The sequence below is a fragment of the Hibiscus syriacus genome, unplaced genomic scaffold (assembly GCF_006381635.1).
Source record: "Hibiscus syriacus cultivar Baekdansim isolate YM2019G1 unplaced genomic scaffold, ASM638163v2 tig00002841_pilon, whole genome shotgun sequence".
NCBI classification, from domain to species: domain Eukaryota; kingdom Viridiplantae; phylum Streptophyta; class Magnoliopsida; order Malvales; family Malvaceae; genus Hibiscus; species Hibiscus syriacus.
The window spans coordinates 214,485-234,859 of NW_024061948.1; the positions used below are offsets into that span (position 1 = coordinate 214,485).

The 20,375-nt window shown below is 33.1% G+C and overlaps 2 pseudogenes; both read left to right on the top strand.

Moving 5' to 3' along the window:
- Window positions 1-1,578: 1,578 nt before the first annotated feature.
- On the top strand, window positions 1,579-3,122 carry LOC120158359 (annotated as a pseudogene).
- Window positions 3,123-4,401: 1,279 nt separating this feature from the next.
- On the top strand, window positions 4,402-18,841 carry LOC120158399 (annotated as a pseudogene).
- Window positions 18,842-20,375: the final 1,534 nt, after the last annotated feature.

The following is a 20,375-nucleotide window of genomic DNA, read 5'->3' on the forward strand; positions in this document are numbered from 1 at the left end:
CATGTGACAAGTGTGACAACTCCATCAACTCACAACTCAGCTTTGAACTCAATCAATATTGTCTTTTAGCTTGATGGTTCATAAAGCATGTTACTTGAACAGTATGAATCAATTATGCAATTTTCATGTTCAATTTAACACTGCATTTCAAATTCATTTCATATGTAATTGGAGTTTGAATTTAAATTTCAATTTGAGTTTGAATTTCAATATTTATTTCGGCTCCACTATAAATATTAGCCCAAGCCAATATGCATGTTATCATTGATTATTCCTAATTTCCATTGTTTTTTTTCCAACGTATAAACGCGAGGGAAATCCCGACCATTTTATTTTTTGGTCAACTTTAAAGCGTCAGAAACGTTTCGGGCGTATGATCTGGGTGGTATACAAGAAATGTAACAAATAGCAACTAAAATCATAAGTTGAGTACCACCCAAATCATAAGTCTGAAATACTTCCGATGCTCATCAAAATCCAAAGCTCATATGGTGCCTAGCAAAAGGAACATTGATATGATATGTTCAGTTGTTATCATGTTGGGATTTTCTCGTTTTTGATTGCTTGGATAGTTGTTCTCTTGCTTCTTCAAGTGTTCTTAAGGTTATCTTTTGAGTGAGTTTTAAGATATTAATTTAGTAATTATAGGCGTCTAATGATTAATTTTTTACGTTACGGTATATATTATTATTAAATTAAAAATTCTAAATAATATTTTATAAAATATCAAAACAATCAACTAATTTTTGTGCAAATGAAATTATTAAATCAATATTGTAGGTGGAAAACATGAAACACTGTTAAAAAAATTGAAACATAAATTACATAACTTTTAAAAAAAGTATCGATCCTTTTTATAAAAAGTATGGACACTTTCAATATAATAGGTAAACATATGATGTAATAGGTAGCCCTTATATAATGTAATAGGTATCGTTTATATAATGTAATAGGTAGTGGTTATATTGTAAAGTGTCTATCTTTTTTATAAAAGTGTCCATACTTTTTTCACTGTGGAAAACATTAATTTAAGGTTATCTTTTGAGTGAGTTTTAAGATATTAATTTAGTAATTATAGGCGTCTAATGATTTATTTTTTACGTTACGATATATATTATTATTAAATTAAAAATTCTAAATATTATTTTATAAAATATCAAAACAATCAAATAATTTTTTGTGCAAATGAAATTATTAAATTAATATTGTAGGTGGAAAACATGAAACACTATTAAAGTATCGATCCTTTTTATAAAAAGTATGGACACTTTCAATATAATATAATGTAATAGGTAAATTTGCAATGCTATCGGTATAAATATACCGGTTTACTTATAAAATAGGTAAATATAAGCGCTACCTATTACATTATATAAGCGCTACCTAGTATGTTATTGTACTTTATAATATTTCCGGTTAAATAATATAACATAATCGGTCTAAATTTTAACCGGTCACTTGTTTAACCGGTCACGCCGTATATTAGCCGTTTTTTAGGCGCCGCACCGCAGAGCTGCCCGGGCTAACCCCTTCATTTTTTTCTTGATCGACACCAAAAACCCTAACCCTAACAAAATTTCTGATATATAAAGGCTGCCTCGCCTTTTATTGCAAGTAACACTAGAGTTTTCCACTCTCAGAGACACACGGAAGAGAGGGAGACGGGAAAGGAAGACAACCATGGTGTCTCTGAAGTTACAGAAGCGGCTTGCCGCTAGCGTCCTGAAGTGCGGCCGCGGGAAGGTTTGGCTCGACCCCAATGAAATCAATGAAATCTCCATGGCCAACTCCAGTAAGTTGCTCCAATTCTTTCTACTTCATTACCCCGATTCAATTCATTTCTATATGTAATATATGTATGTATGTGTAGGTTTTGTTTGGTTCCTTAGAAAATTAAATGATTGATTTAGATTTAGATTTATACTTATTACTAGCTAGTAAATGCAGTAAAAACAGCTCGAGGAGTGTTGTTTACTGAAGAGTTAGTGTGTAAAATGAAAAAATAGCTCTGCAATACTTTTTTTTATACATAGGAGTGTTGTGGATGTTGGGGACGCTACAGTGTGATTCATTTCCTAAAAATAACTAGGTTTTTATGTTTCTGATGTGGTTTGCGGTATCACGGTGGATGCTGCCGTTACACTATTGCGGCCGTAATTTAATATTATGATCTTTGTTTCTGTTGTGTCTAATTTGTTGGCTGTTTTTCCCCTTCCAACAAGTTTGTTTGTTTAAAATTTGATCAATGGTTTGCAGGGCAGAATGTCAGGAAACTTGTGAAGGATGGTTTTATCATCCGGAAGCCTACCAAGATTCATTCCCGTTCTCGTGCACGCAGAATGAAGGAGGCCAAGAGAAATGGTCGACACTCTGGATACGGTGCGATTAATCCTCAATTCAGTAGCCTATATTTATTGTGTTTGATTCAATGGTTGTGCTCCGTTGTTGTTGTTCCTTGAAGTTCTTAGTAAGCAAGACATTATTATCATCTAAATACTTTCAGGTAAGAGGAAGGGGGTACCCGGGAGGCAAGATTGCCGACGAAAATCCTTTGGATGAGGAGAATGTGTGTGCTGAGGCGTTTGCTTCGCAAGACAAGCACATGTACCATGACATGTATATGAAGGTGAAGGGTAATGTGTTTAAGAACAAGCGCGTGTTGATGGAAAGTATCCACAAGTCCAAGGCCGAGAAGGCAAGAGAAAAAACACTTTCTGACCAGTTCGAGGCCAAGCGTGCTAAGAACAAGGCGAGCAGGGAGCGAAAGATGGCCAGAAGGGAAGAACGCCTTGCACAGGTAATGTAACACAGCTGTTGAACCAAAATTGTACCTTAGAAGAAAGCTGGAAACATGCAGTCATTTTTCCGAAAGCATTCATGTTCGAAACTTATGTTGCACATATTCGATGCTGCTGTGACTAAAATGTTTGGGTTCGTTTGACCATTGCAGGGACCTGGTGTGAAGGCAGCACCGCAACAGGCCGCCGAGTAAGATGCGCGGCAGAATTGTTTTGTTTTTGTTTCTTGATGTGTTTCAACTGCTCTAATTTGGATTTCTTTTGATATCTGCAGGGGAGTTAAAAAGTCAAAGAAATGAATGTAAGTGAAAAAGCCTTTTGTTTTTTTTTTCTCTGTAGGAGTTTGGATTGAAAACTCTTTGATTTTATGTTTTAATTTCTTACTTTATATGATTTTAGAGTTTTGAAAAACCCACGGAACTGTTGTATGAAATGAAATATGGCGGTATTGTTTGTCATTTTGGTATAACATCAAATATTCAATTTATTGGTTGACTAATCCGAAATGAGTATTATAGAAGTCTATTATAAATTAGTGTATTATTGTACACTTATGTTTGAATATGTAGAAACTTTGGAGTGGTTTCAATGGTCAAAGAAAATTTTTGGTGACCCGAATTCGAACAGCGTAGTGTCCACACGTGAGCATGTATTTAGATCTAATTCTTTTAAAAAATGTTTGATTATGTAATGATTTTCAAGTGTTTCTCATCTTAAAATTTTAAATGGTTGATTAAGTTATTTAATTGGATATCAATTCAGGTGAGAAATATTATAATAATTTTTTTATATAATTAAAATTGTTAGATATTTTGATAAATTTGAGAGATTGAACAAGCAGGTCAGTTTTGCCTTAAATCACGGGTTGAATGTAACTAACAACTAGTAACAGTAAATTAACTAGTAATATGTGAAGTAACGGGGGATATATATTATCTTGAAGTTATCAATATTGTTGAAGTCTTCATTTCAAATGATTTAATATATTTAGAATATATATTATCTTGAATCTCCTCATTTTAATAAAAATAATTTATTTTAATTTTTTAAAATAATTAAATTTTTAATTAAATTTGATAGCTTATAACCAGTGTCTACTTAAATATAGATTATTAAAATGTTTTTATTTATAATTTACTCCTTTAAGCTTTTGTCGTACTTTTAATTTCATCATATTTGTAAACAGAGATGACAATAGTAAGATAGATATTTAAGTGAGATTTGAAAAATTTAAGTATCAACAACAACAAAAATGCATATCTCAACGATTAAATTGCAAATTAATCTATTAAGAAATTTGAAACCAAAACATGTTTCATGGTCAGAGTATCTTAAAATTCAAACTCAAATAAACTTTTAAATATTATAAAATTTATTATTATTTTATAGTATGTAGAGATTATTTTATAATATTTTGGTAAATTTAATATTTATTTTATAATTTTAAAACTTTATTGACTAAAAAGATTATTTTAATACAGTATTATGACCTCTAGTGGAATTTATCCAAAAAGAAAGGAAGAAAGAAAGAACTAATAGCATTCAAAAGCCAAGGCAAACCAAGCGAAAGCTATTTCTATCCCTCGATCAGCAACACGTTTTCTGATATTCTTTGATTTTCAAATTTATCAGATCAAATCCACAAGGAAAAAGTAAAACAACAACAAAGAAATTCTCGGAACTTTAATTAATTTGCTAATCAATCCAATTCAATGGAGTCGGATCAAGGCGGTCTACGGTACTTACAGATGCAGCAGCAAGAGCCATCAGCACCGTCGATGATGTCACAATTCTTCTCGTTCACTCCAGGTGTAGCCCCCGAGTCGACCGCATTTTCGACGAGTTACCTAAAGCAACCATCATTTCAGTCCGACGCCGGCGATATCAGCCCCATGCTCTTGTCTTACACCATCGAATTCCGATACTAACATGCAAGTTTTCCTTCTTGATAAAATTCAATATTTCTCAAATTTTTTGAAAATTTGAAATTCCAATTACATCTTTTTCGATCTTAACTTTTTTTCCTACTTTTGGTTCAGTTTAAGTGGCGGTTATTGAAGAAGGCTTCGCACGTTTTTTACTTGCACTTTGCTTTGAAGAAGCGGTTGTTTATCGAAGAAATTCACGAGAAGCAAGAACAGGTCTGTGTAGATATAACGACAGTGTTTATATGTATTTCGTGGTTCTTTGAAAGTTTCTTGTTTATTGATTACTGGTTGGTTCAGAATGGATTAGGATTTTGATGTGGTTTTCTGTATAATATTATTATATTAAAGGTTAAAGAATGGCTTCAAAATCTAGGAATAGGAGACCAAGTACATACGCCGGTTCTGCACGAAGATGATGAACCGGATGAAGATGCTAATTTATTACATCATGATGAAAGTGTGAGAAACAGGTGAATTGTTATTGTTGCCAACTTTCCTATGAAAAGGAAAAGAAATTTTAACTCAGTGCTTAAGAGTGTTGTTCTTCGCCCCCCTATTTTTGTATCTATTTAGAGATGTTCCGACAAGTGATGCTCTTCCGGTTATTAGACCAGCCTTGGGATGGCAGTCTTCTATGTCTGATAGAGCAAAGGTTGCGATGCACAAATATTTGAATAACTTTCTTGGAAATTTGGATATTGTTAACTCTCGAGAGGTATGCATTTGTCCATCTATATTTATCTTCATAGGTACCAGACCTTCCTTTAATAGTTGACAGGATTCAACTTAGCTTTTTCTTTATGCAACAATCATTACGTAGAAGAGTCCTCCTAAATGCCGTTTCTATCAGTTGATAAATTGAAAGGGTTGTTTAATTGTAGTCGGATTTTGTAATTAAAGTGTCAAAACATAGAAATTGGAATGTGATTACTAATCACAATGTGTTCAATGTTTAGATATTTTGTTACTTTATTTCCCTCTTTTATTGTTCGTATTGGCATCTGTGCAATTTTCTTGTAGGTTTGCAGGTTTTTGGAGGTTTCATCGTTGTCATTTTACCAGAATATGGCCCTAAGCTAAAGGAAGAGTATGTAATGGTGAAACATCTACCAAAAATTGCCAGGAATGATGACTCTGATAGATGTTGTGCACGCCCTTGGTTCAATTGCTGTAATGACAACTGGCAAAAGGTAATGTGATTTCATTTTGGAAATGTCAGTTAATATTCAACTTAAAATGCGCTTGTTCCAGAACCTACTTTGCACATGCTTGCGGACCGTGGTGCAGAAAATACTAATTGGCCCTCTTCTCTGTCCAAATATTCTTGGGTAGGTGGGAAACGGGCATGTCAGTTCGCATATGTTGTGCTCCTGCAAGAGTTATCACTAGGTCAACTGTGCTTAGTGAGGTAGCATGTTTAGTAATAGCCTGCTGTTGCATAATGGGTGAGATGAGTTAAAGTTAAACTAAAAGAAGATTAATGATTTGGGGAGAGGGTTTTGAAGATGGGTTAACAGTTGTTATACTTAGATTCTTATGATTGAGACCATTGGCGTTTGTAGTATCTTAGCCTGCTAGAATGTTAGATTTTTTGCACCATTATTTTCCCATATGGACAGTAACTCTTCGGTTGGACCATAAAGAGGCACTCCTTTGCTATTATTTTCAGGTGTGGGCTGTACTAAAACCTGGATTATTGGCCTTTTTGGAAGATCCTTTTGATAACAAACCTTCAGATATAATTGTTTTCGATGTACTGCCAACCTCAGATGGGAACGGTGAGGGCTGGATATCATTAGCAGCAGAAGTGAGCGAGCGTAATCCTTTACACCATGCCTTTAAGGTCAGCAGAATACTTGTCCATTCTCCGGAAATTCTTTCCTCTGATGGACATACTATTTAATTTAACATTTTGACAGGCATTTTAAAGTTTAAGATAGTGTTGTTCATAATCAATGACCTTTTATTGCTACTTCTTTTTCTCTTTTTGATTTGGATAAATTCCCTGACAATTTTTTTTTTCACTAGAAAACCTATGGTGATGGATACTTCTGTTATCCAAACAAATATTTAATCCTAAAATCCATCATAAATCTTTATTAACATCACATCAAGTATCAAAAATATAGGATCAAGATAAATTTATGGGTTTGTTTGCACTGAAGATCCTTTTTGAAGGCGTATTCTTTCTAGACATTAAAATAACGATTTACCTCTATAATGGTGGGTTAAGTTGTATGTCTGATGAATATATCTAGAGAAACTCACTTTCTAACAGATAGTTGGGAACTTCAAAAGGTCACATGTGGAGTCCGGAGCATAAGGATAAGAACAAAGAGTAGTGCTAGAGTTAAAGACTGGGTTGCTGCAATTAATGATGCCGGGCTTAGGCCCCCAGAGGGCTGGTGCCATCCTCATCTTTTTGGCTCTTTTGCTCCTCCAAGGGGTTTGACAGATGATGGTAGTCAGGCTCAATGGTTTATTGATGGTAGTGCAGCATTTAATGCTATAGCTTCGTCAATTGAGGATGCTAAATCAGAGGTCTGTCCTTTCTACTCTTGCAGGTCGACCTGAGTTGTATTCAAACTGACTTTTATCTTCAGCATAAATCGTCTGTTTTTTTTTATCCTAAAATTTGTGCAGATATTTATGTGTGGATGGTGGCTTTGCCCAGAATTGTATCTACGCCGTCCTTTCCGTGAGCATGCATCTTCCAGGCTTGATGCTTTGCTTGAAGCCAAAGCGAAGGAAGGGGTTCAGGTACTGTAATTTTCATTTATATATTTCTAAGAAGTTCGTAAGAACTATTTTTTTTTTCTGAAGACTTTTGGTTTCATATGGAGCCCCTTTAAAGGTTACAAACCTTATTTAACTATTACACAATGTTTTTTATTATATCTTTTAAAACAAATTAAATTTCTTCTTCTATTATATGTATATATCCAATCCTCACGTGAAGATGTTATGCTTAGCTAACTAGTTTTTAAGTTATTTACTTTATAGTGGTCTGAATGTATCTATGATTGCAGATACACATCCTTCTTTACAAAGAACTTGCTCTGGCCTTGAAAATCAACAGTGTCTATTGCAAGAAAAAGCTTCTTAGCATTCACGAGAATGTGAGGGTATTGTGTTATCCTGACCACTTCTCTGCCGGTGTCTATCTATGGTATGCATTAGTTGGAGAATTGAGTATGCAATATTCCTATAATATATTGGTTTTTTTTACTCTGAATATGTATTTCTTCTACATATAGGTCCCACCATGAAAAACTTGCAATTGTTGATAACCAAATTTGTTTTATTGGAGGACTTGATTTATGCTTCGGTCGCTATGACACATTTGAACACAAAGTGAGCGATAATCCTCCCATAATATGGCCTGGAAAAGACTACTATAATCCAAGGTAAGCTTTTAGCTTAAACAAAGATTCTCCTTTGAATAATTGATAATACTTTTCAGATAATGTTTTCAAATACGTCTTATCCATTCATTTTGGCCTTTCATGAGCTCATCACATATCAGTGGTCACTAAGTATTAAATGCTTAATTTACACACTTTTATGTTGTAGTGTTCTATTACCATGACATCATTAATAGAGTGATGGACTTTTTTGGCTGATTTTTCACAATCTATCATAAATTTGACATGGCAACTTGCTTTTTCTTAATGTATCTTCCACTCTCAAGGTTTTGGTCTTGTTCCTTGATAGATGTTCCCCAACAGTTCCTGAATACTAATCAATGGGGTTAACTTCTTTGTTTGTTTAAAGAGATCATGAGTTTCCAAACCTCGAAGAGTTTGTGACTTCTTATTCTGCCCCTCCCTCTTCCCACTCTTTCCATCTTGAAAAAAAGTGTACACTATTTGTGGTTATGATTATGGATTTGTTTGAAGCTCTTTCAATTCCTAACCAATTTCCAATTGTTTTCCAGGGAATCTGAACCAAATTCATGGGAAGATACAATGAAAGATGAGTTGCATCGTCGAAAATATCCTCGAATGCCTTGACATGATGTACATTGTGCACTCTGCGGACCATCTTGTCGTGATGTAGCACGGCATTTTGTTCAGCGCTGGAACTATGCCAATGTCATTTTTATTCAGAATTAATATAGTAGTAAAAATGTCATAATTGTGTTATTTAACAAAATTTTGTTGCTTTTTTACCATAAATAGAGAAATAAAGCTCCATATGAGAAAGCAATTCCACTACTTATGCCTCAGCAGCATATGGTGATTCCACATTATATGGGAAGAAGCAACGAGATTCATGAGGATAGTAGTAGTCATACAGGCCTCAGACAGGATTCCTTTTCTTCTATATCATCTTTACAAGATATTCCTCTACTTTTGCCTCAAGAGGCTGATTGCAGTTCATTTCCAAAATCAAACGAGCCGGACTCTACTGCTGGTAAAAGTACTTATTTTGCTTTCCGAAAGTTCAAAATAGAACCATTTGCAGACACACCCATGACAAGCTTTGTTGATGAACTTGGCTCCCCGGATATTATAAAACCTGTAGATATAAAAAGGCAGCCTGGGAGCAAACTTATAGACCCTGAGTGGTGGGAAACACAGGAAAGGGGTGATCAAGTTGATGCCACAGATGAAACTGGACAGGCTGGTCCACGAACTTCATGTCGTTTCAGGTGGGTTATATTCTAGTTGATACTTTATAACAATTTGTATCTGCCTCATGATACTTGTTTTTTTTTCCGTTATTTTGATATCCCGATTTCTTAGCTTCCTAACATTCATAAATATGTCATTGAAATTCTTGTCATATACTTTGTTAAACAACATATAGCTGTAACAAGATAAGGAAAAGTAAACTTATAAGGATGGGGACACGAAAGTAATATCTATGGTCAATTTTTGTTTGTATCCAGTGCTGCGCATTTGCGGCCCATGGAGTTTTTTTGTGCCTAATGAACTCTATTATTCATCTGTTTGGGTTAGGCACAATGAAATATTAATGTGATCTGCTACTATTTCTACTCTTCTAGTTGACTTTTGTTTTCATTTAAAGTTAGACTTTTTAGTTTATATATAGTATCAACAAGGTCTATGATTTTCAGATTATAAGGAGTGTCAGTCAGTGGTCTGCTGGAACCAGCCAAATAGAAGAGAGTGTACACTGTGCTTATTGCTCCCTCATTGAGAAAGCAGAACACTTTGTTTATATAGAGGTATATGCTGTTTTTTTTTTGTTTTTTTAAATAAACTTTTATAATTGTTCATATGAATCTATTAATTACATGACTTATCCTTACTCTTGGTTTCTGTAACACCCCCAACCCGTATCCGACCCGGATACGAGTCCGAAGTGTCACATTGACTTTTCAAACATTTATTCGTATCAAATAGTGAGTAATTTAAAAACTTTGATAACATTTAACTTATTCAAAACGTTTACAAAATATATCAGAGTTCATACAATTTATATCTTTAGACTACGTGCCAACTACACTCTATAAACAGTACCTATATTTTCTGATCTGACATTTGGTAAGGAAAACTGACCTGTCTTGCTCCGCATTCCTCTTTACTCTTCGCGAAACCTACGTGTGAAACAATCACACGCTAAGTCGAAGACTTAGTGAGGAATAAAAACTTATAATGCACTTTATAACATATATCAATATATGCATGTTCTGTTCTATCATACTATACCAAATTACATGACTTCCTCATATCATGTAAAATTATATCAGATTAATTAACAATAAATACATACATACACATAAATCATCATTAGCAGTTTATCATGTAATCACATACTTTTATGCTTAACCTTTTCAATTAAACACTATACACACACATCATATCATTTGTAATACATTTATCATATCACTAGCATATATTTGTTTATATCTCTTGATTAGCCCATGTACACCTGTGAGAACTGTAGATATGTGAGTCTATTGAGGTTGTGCACCACTATGCTGTCATCACAACTCATATAAATGTCCCGAAGGACCTATCCAGAGGTCATAAAGATCCTCGGTAACTATCCAGAGGTCATAAAGATCCTCGGTAACTGTCCATAGGTCCCGAAGAACCTAGGTAAACTGTCCATATGTTCCTTAGAACATAGGTATACTGTCCATATGTCTCGAAAGACATAGGTAAAACTGTCCATATGTTCCGTAGAACATAGGTAAACCCTCGACTCTTGGCATGCCAACTATACCCCCTAGCTCTCATGACACATAACATGGGCGTTATCATTTATTTCATTTCAAATATTCACATAAACTTGTAATTCACTTTCTCATATCACGTATCACATAGCTTCTTTTCATATTATCACATAGTCACGTAGTTCACTTACACGTAGATCATTTCCATATAATTCACATGTCACGTATATCATGTTTTCATATAATTCTATCATTTCTCATACCATCACATAATTCATTTAACATACATAACATATCATGTAACATTATAATAGAAATACCTATAAGTCATATCACTTAGAGCACATATACTTATAGTCACATTGCTTATATCTTACTCTTATGCCTTCTCTTAGATATATATATATATCCTCACGATTTATCCTAATATAAATCATATAGCACTCTTATAATTCATATTCATATTCATCTATGGCAGACTTATAAACGCATCTCACTTCTATTACTTCTTTATATATATAATCTAATCTGTTTACTTAAATCAATTTCATATAACTCCTATAATCTTCTCATATAACTTCATAACCTTTCTTATGTAATTACTTATACTTTATCATCTAACACATAAAAGAACAGATCAATCCATATAATCAAGCATATATACATGCATATTCCACTCATGCCTTTAATCATGAATTCATGTGTAACACTTTAGGAAATAGACTCATCGCAAGTCTTATTCCCATCGCACATCGTATACTATTGAATATGCACTCACCTGGCCTCACTAGTCAATTCCAATCTCTTATATTTCCCCTTGATCGATCTTACTTGCCAAACGTTCAGGAATTGCTTTATGCGTAGAATCTACATAAATGTACATTTTGAGGCAATCATTAGATACCTACACCTTGTAATTGGATACTAGCAACTTAAACGAACTTATTAAACCAATATACACATTTTTCCTTTAGGGGGAATCGGTTCCCTACTATGGGGGTATCGATTCCCTAATGACATTCTGGAAATGTTGTTCGTTTTGAAGGGGTATCGATTCCCCTTGAATGGGTACCGATTCCCCTTGCCCAGAAATCATATTTTAGCCCGAAAATTACTTCATTTTCTCTCAAACACTTCATATATCATCCCCTTTTCATTCTTAACTCTAGTACACATACTTAAACCAATCTATATTCATTTATTTCATCTTAAACCTCAAAATCCTATCTTCCATATGAGATTCAAGAATCATACCAAATTTTCAATGTGTTCTAATTCCAATTCTAACATTTCATACTTCTTAATTAGATTGATGACAAGTCAAATTCATTCTTAGAATTTCAAAAACCTTACCATATCAAAATTTCATTTTAAAACTCATATTGCAAATTCCTTCATAATTCTTTTTATCTTATTGTTTAAATCCCATATAAGCTTTCCTTAAGCTTATTTAATATCCAAAGAATCAAAACTAAGCTTAAAACTCAAGAATTAACCAACTGAAATTAAATTTACCTTTTCCTTGCTCTCCCACGTATGAAGAAGAAGAAAGGAGAAGAGCACTCTGGATGGTTCTCACATATCCCACGTTTATATTACCCTTAAAAAGGAATATAAAAATCTTTCTGGTCAAATGACCATTTAACCCTTAATTTCCTTTAATAATTACTAATTAACCTTCATCATATATATCCACTAATCATTGAACTATTTCATTCTTATACTTTAGTCACCAAATTCTGAAACTTTACAATTTGGTCACTAACCCGGTATTGCGGATGTTACAAATCTCCCCTCCTTTTAAGAAAATTCGTCCTCGAATTTTTCACTGAACATCTTAGTAATAACATATCTTCTAATGTTCTTATGTTGCTTCCCTGACTTATTCTTTCTTATCATCATCAGAAACTTATTTTTTTAATCCTTTAGTTTTCCGACTATCTTTTTCGTTTATACAATCATCCTCTGTTGCTTATCATATCAACAATAACCATACCAAACTTGTATTTCGTCATCGTTTGACCAAAACACAACTTTAAATCTTCCTCAATGTGATTAAACATATACTTTAAGGAGTCAAACAATATTTTCACATTACCTTGCACACTTGTCTTATTTCTATATCAAAATTGTCCTCTGTACTTCCATATTTATCGTATCTGATTCTTTTAAATCAATCCCTTTCATTTCTTTATTCCTTCCTCCTTATACATAAATCATATATTTCCTTTCATATTCACATACTCTTGTCTTATCACTTATACTCATCTTTATGTACCAATCTTCAATGCATCCTCATTACTCTGATAACCCATTTCTTATACATAACTTCATTCTTTATCATTTCTTATACTTGTATTTTCCTTCCTGAAGGTTCCATGCAAATACTTATCTCAGTTTCTACATCATAACTATCTGCTCAGAATATACAACTATATTCAAATTCACATCATAATCAATTATCTCCACTTTATCTTTCCTCCAATCTTATAACTCTAGCACCTTTACTCTGACAGCTATATAATAACTTTCGTTCAATCTAGGGCACAAGCCCTATTATACCAATAATATACATCCTTTCCAATCTAAATTATCTCAACATTCTGACTTCCTGTGTTCTATAATCTGATCATCGATATACATATTCTCAAACTCTTCTTATCAATCCTCAGCTTTACTTAAATATACCAATTCTTACTTCCTTTTCCTTTACTATACCACATTACTATGATCCAAATATGCAACTGTATCCAGATCCATTGCAGATATGGTTATCATATCCTGACAATATCTTATAATCTTATAATTCCAGTACATTTTTATCACATACTCTAGTTAGCCAATGTTAACTCTTTCCATCTCTACTGCAAACCCTTATCATAAACATACTCTTGTTTATGCGCTATACTATCACTTTGTTTCAAACTCATAAGCACTGACTTTATACATCTTATACACTTGTCACTGATGCACTTATCCTTGAGTTCTTCTATACGTAATCATCACGTCATTAGATCTTTTTAACATTCTTATGGTGACACCTGTTCACCATATTCTATCTTATCCACATAATAACTCTATATCGTTTTTCCGATTCCAAACGATGAAAACTTTCTATCATTATTCAGATATGATTTCAGCTTTCTGAAATCAACTTTTGATCTTACTAGGCATTTCCTGAGGTGTCCGCTCTTCATCCTGCCTGGCCAGGGCAGGTGAATAGCTATCACAATCAGGAATATCACCTTTCACTTACTTCGAAATTATCACGATCGGATTTCTACTGTATTAAACTATTCTTATTCTATTAGCAAGACAACATATTCCTTACACTATCAGATCAGAAATTTTTCAATCTATGTTGGCATGTACACCCTTTATGACACTTTGGACTTCGGTTTATGCCGAGAATCGGCTAAACCATAGCTCTGATACCATTAAATGTAACACCCCCAACCCGTATCCGACCCGGATACGAGTCCGAAGTGTCACATTGACTTTTCAAACATTTATTCGTATCAAATAGTGAGTAATTTAAAAACTTTAATAACATTTAACTTATTCAAAACGTTTACAAAATATATCAGAGTTCATACAATTTATATCTTTAGACTACGTGCCAACTACACTCTATAAACAATACCTATATTTTCTGATCTGACATTTGGTAAGGAAAACTGATCTGTCTTGCTCCGCATTCCTCTTTACTCTTCGCGAAACCTACGTGTGAAACAATCACACGCTAAGTCGAAGACTTAGTGAGGAATAAAAACTTATAATGCACTTATAACATATATCAATATATGCATGTTCTGTTCTATCATACTATACCAAATTACATGACTTCCTCATATCATGTAAAATTATATCAGATTAATTAACAATAAATACATACATACACATAAATCATCATTAGCAGTTTATCATGTAATCACATACTTTTATGCTTAACCTTTTCAATTAAACACTATACACACACAACATCATATCATTTGTAATACATTTATCATATCACTAGCATATATTTGTTTATATCTCTTGATTAGCCATGTACACCTGTGAGAACTGTAGATATGTGAGTCTACACCACTATGATGTCATCACAGCTCATATAAATGTCCCGAAGGACCTATCCAGAGGTCATAAGATCCTCGGTAACTATCCAGAGGTCATAAAGATCCTCGGTAACTGTCCATAGGTCCCGAAGAACCTAGGTAAACTGTCCATATGTTCCTTAGAACATAGGTATACTGTCCATATGTCTCGAAAGACATAGGTAAAACTGCCCATATGTTCCGTAGAACATAGGTAAACCCTCGACTCTTGGCATGCCAACTATACCCCTAGCTCTCATGACACATAACATGGGCGTTATCATTTATTTCATTTCAAATTCACATAAACTTGTAATTCACTTTCCCATATCACGTATCACATAGCTTCTTTTCATATTATCACATAGTCACGTAGTTCACTTACACGTAGATCATTTCCATATAATTCACATGTCACGTATATCATGTTTTCATATAATTCTATCATTTCTCATACCATCACATAATTCATTTAACATACATAACATATCATGTAACATTATAATAGAAATACCTATAAGTCATATCACTTAGAGCACATATACTTATAGTCACATTGCTTATATCTTACTCTTATGCCTTCTCTTAGATATATATATCCTCACGATTTATCCTAATAAATCATATAGCACTCTTATAATTCATATTCATATTCATCTATGGCAGACTTATAAACGCATCTCACTTCTATTACTTCTTTATATATATAATCTAATCTGTTTACTTAAATCAATTTCATATAACTCCTATAATCTTCTCATAAACTTCATAACCTTTCTTATGTAATTACTTATACTTTATCATCTAACACATAAAAGAACAGATCAATCCATATAATCAAGCATACATACATGCATATTCCACTCATGCCTTTAATCATGAATTCATGTGTAACACTTTAGGAAATAGACTCATCGCAAGTCTTATTCCCATCGCACATCGTATACTATTGAATATGCACTCACCTGGCCTCACTAGTCAATTCCAATCTCTTATATTTCCCCTTGATCGATCTTACTTGCCAAACGTTTCGGAATTGCTTTATGCGTAGAATCTACATAAATGTACATTTTGAGGCAATCATTAGATACCTACACCTTGTAATTGGATACTAGCAACTTAAACGAACTTATTAAACCAATATACACATTTTTCCTTTAGGGGGAATCGGTTCCCTACTATGGGGGTATCGATTCCCTAATGACATTCTGGAAATGTTGTTCGTTTGAAGGGGTATCGGTTCCCCTTGAATGGGTACCGATTCCCCTTGCCCATAAATCATATTTTAGCCCGAAAATTACTTCATTTTCTCTCAAACACTTCATATATCATCCCCTTTTCATTCTTAACTCTAGTACACATACTTAAACCAATCTATATTCATTTATTTCATCTTAAACCTCAAAATCCTATCTTCCATATGAGATTCAAGAATCATACCAAATTTTCAATGTGTTCTAATTCCAATTCTAACACTTCATACTTCTTAATTAGATTGATGACAAGTCAAATTCATTCTTAGAATTTCAAAAACCTTACCATATCAAAATTTCATCTTAAAACTCATATTGCAAATTCCTTCATAATTCCTTTATCTTATTGTTTAAATCCCATATAAGCTTTCCTTAAGCTTATTTAATACCCAAAGAATCAAAACTAAGCTTAAAACTCAAGAATTAACCAACTGAAATTAAATTTACCTTTTCCTTGCTCTCCCACGTATGAAGAAGAAGGAGAAGAGCACTCTGGATGGTTCTCACATATCCCACGTTTATATTACCCTTAAAAAGGAATATAAAAATCTTTCTGGTCAAATGACCATTTAACCCTTAATTTCCTTTAATAATTACTAATTAACCTTCATCATATATATCCAATAATCATTGAACTATTTCATTCTTATACTTTAGTCACCAAATTCTGAAACTTTACAATTTGGTCACTAACCCGGTATTGCGGATGTTACAGTTTCACTCTTCCACAACCTGTCCCAGAACCAATTTTTCATATCAGGCCTCGCAGGAGATGAAATTATCAAGAATCGAGTCTTGGAAGTATTATACCGGCGTATTTTACGAGCACACAGTGAAAACAAGTGTTTCAGGGTTATCATTATCATACCCCTGCTTCCTGGTTTCCAGGTTCTGGCTGATAAATCTTTTAACTTGTATTTCAGATCATGGCCTTAAGCTTGAACTCATAATCAATTTTTACAGGGAGGACTTGATGATGCTGGTGCAGCATCAGTGAGAGCCATAATGCATTGGCAGTATCGAACCATTTGTAGAGGCCATAATTCAATATTGCATAATCTTTATGATCACATTGGTCATAAAACTCATGATTACATATCCTTCTACGGTCTTAGATCATACGGTGAACTTTTCGATGGTGGCCCTGTGGCTACCAGTCCGGTATGTTTTTGCATTAAATTTTTCTTCCTCTTTATTAATTCTTTCGACAGTGATATAAGGTGTCAGTGAAAGTTTAGCATGTAGCATACCCTTGTTTGACAAGTTATTCACCCCCTACTGTTTCTGCAGATATATGCTCATAATAAAATCATGTTAATTGATGATTCGGCGGCCATAATTGGATCCGCTAATATTAATGATAGGAGTTTACTCGGATCAAGAGATTCAGAGGTATCACTGCATTCTGGATTGCTTAAATGCTTTGGTGAAATTCGGGTATTTAAGGACTGGAAAGATAAATATAGTTCAGGTCTAAAATGTTAATGGAGGTAAAGGACAAGATATAGTTGAATCAGGATTACAAGTTGCTGGCAATTTAGTATCGAAATATATCTGAAATTCAGATAAAACCGTTTTGATGGTTCGATTATGGAACACTTCCATGTTTTGTATAGATCCTTGACTGACATTTAACATCGGTATTACTTCTATATGAATTTTGATTTCACAAGTAATACTTCAGATCGGTGTGCTTATTGAAGACAAAGAATTAGTTGATTCACGGATGGGAGGAAAACCATGGAAGGCTGGAAAATTTGTTTTGAGTCTTCGCCTTTCATTGTGGTCTGAACATCTTGGTCTCCGGAAAGGAGAGGTTAGTCAGCCAGCATCCACTCATAGTTATTATGCTCATTTAATTGAACTATGAGATCAGTGTTGATATATAAATGATATATATATATATATCTTGTTCATTCAGCCTGATAAATGTGTTCTTCCTTTTTCGTTTTCTTCTCACCTCAGGTAAATAAAATAATCGACCCCATTTGTGATTCAAGTTATAAAGATATATGGGCTGCGACGGCGATGGTAAGGACTGGAATCATATGTTTATACAAGAATTTTGGGTGGTTTCAAAATTAGAGTTCTTAATCTCACATGGTTTAAGAACTCACAGCTGTTCAATGACTCGATACATGCATAGCACTTATGTGACAGATAGCTAATGATTTATATGGCAGTTGAATACAAACATTTATCAGGAGGTATTTTCATGAGTCCCGACCGATCTCATCCATTCCCGGTATACGATTACATCTCTTTCGTGCTCCTTTCTGTCGCTCTGTAGTTACCCTTTCCCAACTCGTAACTTGATGTTCTGTGTCATGCAGGTTTACACTTAGACAAACCCTCAAGGAAAGACAGTCTCACACTACAAGCGATTTAGGAATAGCCCCTCAGAAATCAGAATCATCCCAGGCCGGCAAAATAGGAAAAGCCGATCCAACCGATCGGTTAAAATTGGTTCGAGGACATCTTGTTTGTTTCCCCATGGATTTCATGTGCATAGAAGATTTAAGACCAGTGTTTAATGAGAGTGAGTATTATGCATCTCCTCAAGTTTTTCATTGAAATACAAATCCTCAATTCTTTCCCCCCCAACAATTTTGCTTAGAAATCCTTTATTTTTTTATTAAGAAAAAAAAGTAATTCTAATCGTTTTCTTTCTTTCTGCCTGATTTTTTTTTCAATATTTTGAAATCTTTGATTTATTTTCCACTTTGTCTAGGATTTTCAATTTTAAATTGGTGAAAATACCTCTTAGTTCTTTATTTCAAAATTTGATAAACTGATTGGGTAGTAAATAAATCGAGTTTGAATAGATAGATCTTTATTTACGTTTTTTATTTGTTTTTTAATTTATTCATGTTCGATTTGTATTTGTTAAGAATTTTATAATTGTGATGATATTTACTTATTTTTTAATAGGGTGAATTGCACTCACAATTTTTATAAAATTAATATTAAAATTATTAAATATAGTTTTTATTAAAGAGTCTCATGTCTGATCATTTAAAGGTATTCATTTTATTTCTTAATTTACTTTTTATGATCTAACTTAAATATTATTTGTTGTCAAATATTTAACAAATTTCTTGTTTGACCTCGTGTTAGGCCTTGTACACTCCCCAATGTGCTTAGGTTCAAGCCACAATGAAATTATGTGCATTTTCCTTTATTTTTCACTAATAAAATGATAACATATGTTATACTACATCAAATATTATTAATAGTTGATTGATATAATAATTAAAAGTAGTTTTTTTAACAATAATCTTAATAAACAATTCGATTTTGATGTTTAAAATAAAAGTGCTCTGAAAATTTAATAATTCGTAATTTATCCTGAATTAATTACAAGAGGTATAAATATTATATAAAAGAATCGTTTCAAATAATAATTTAAATTGAGCATGAAAATGGGAGTTGGTAAAAATTTCAGGATTCTGAGTTCTGACTAGACCCATGAACGGTTGTTATACCACCAGGTTGTTAAATGGTTAACAACCGAATCAAAACAACATCATTTTTATGAGGTATCTACGTCGGCAGTCGTTAGTCACGTCGATAACTGTCAGTCACGTCATCGTGCCATTAAGGATTTAACGGTGTAGTGGTATAACAAAAACGTAAATCAAAGTTTAATGCTATAATTGATAAAATTGAAAGTTCAATTGTATAACTAAAACAAAAATTAAAATTTAGTGTTATAATTGACAAGATTGAGAGTTAAGTGGTATAACGAGACAACACCTAAATTCGGTGGTATTTAATGTAGTTTACTTTTATTGTTATGGTCATAATTGTAAACCTTCGTTATAATTTAGATATTTTCATTTTTAATAAAACTAACGTCTTCCATTCAAAAAAAACTTTAACTAGACTTGAGTATAAAAATAGTTTTTGTATAATTTTACATATTTGATTAATTGATCAATTAGTTTGGACAAGATATTATAACAATTTATTATAGTAACTCTCTTAATTTAATTTGATTAACATAAAATGTTAGAATTCAAACTTTAAAAATTGTTTAAAAGACTTAGCATCTTATCTAAATTTTAATGAGTTAGATAATTAATTCCGAATTTAAACACGGGTATACTATTTACAGATACTCATTTCATTTAATTTTTTTGATTAAAATTTAA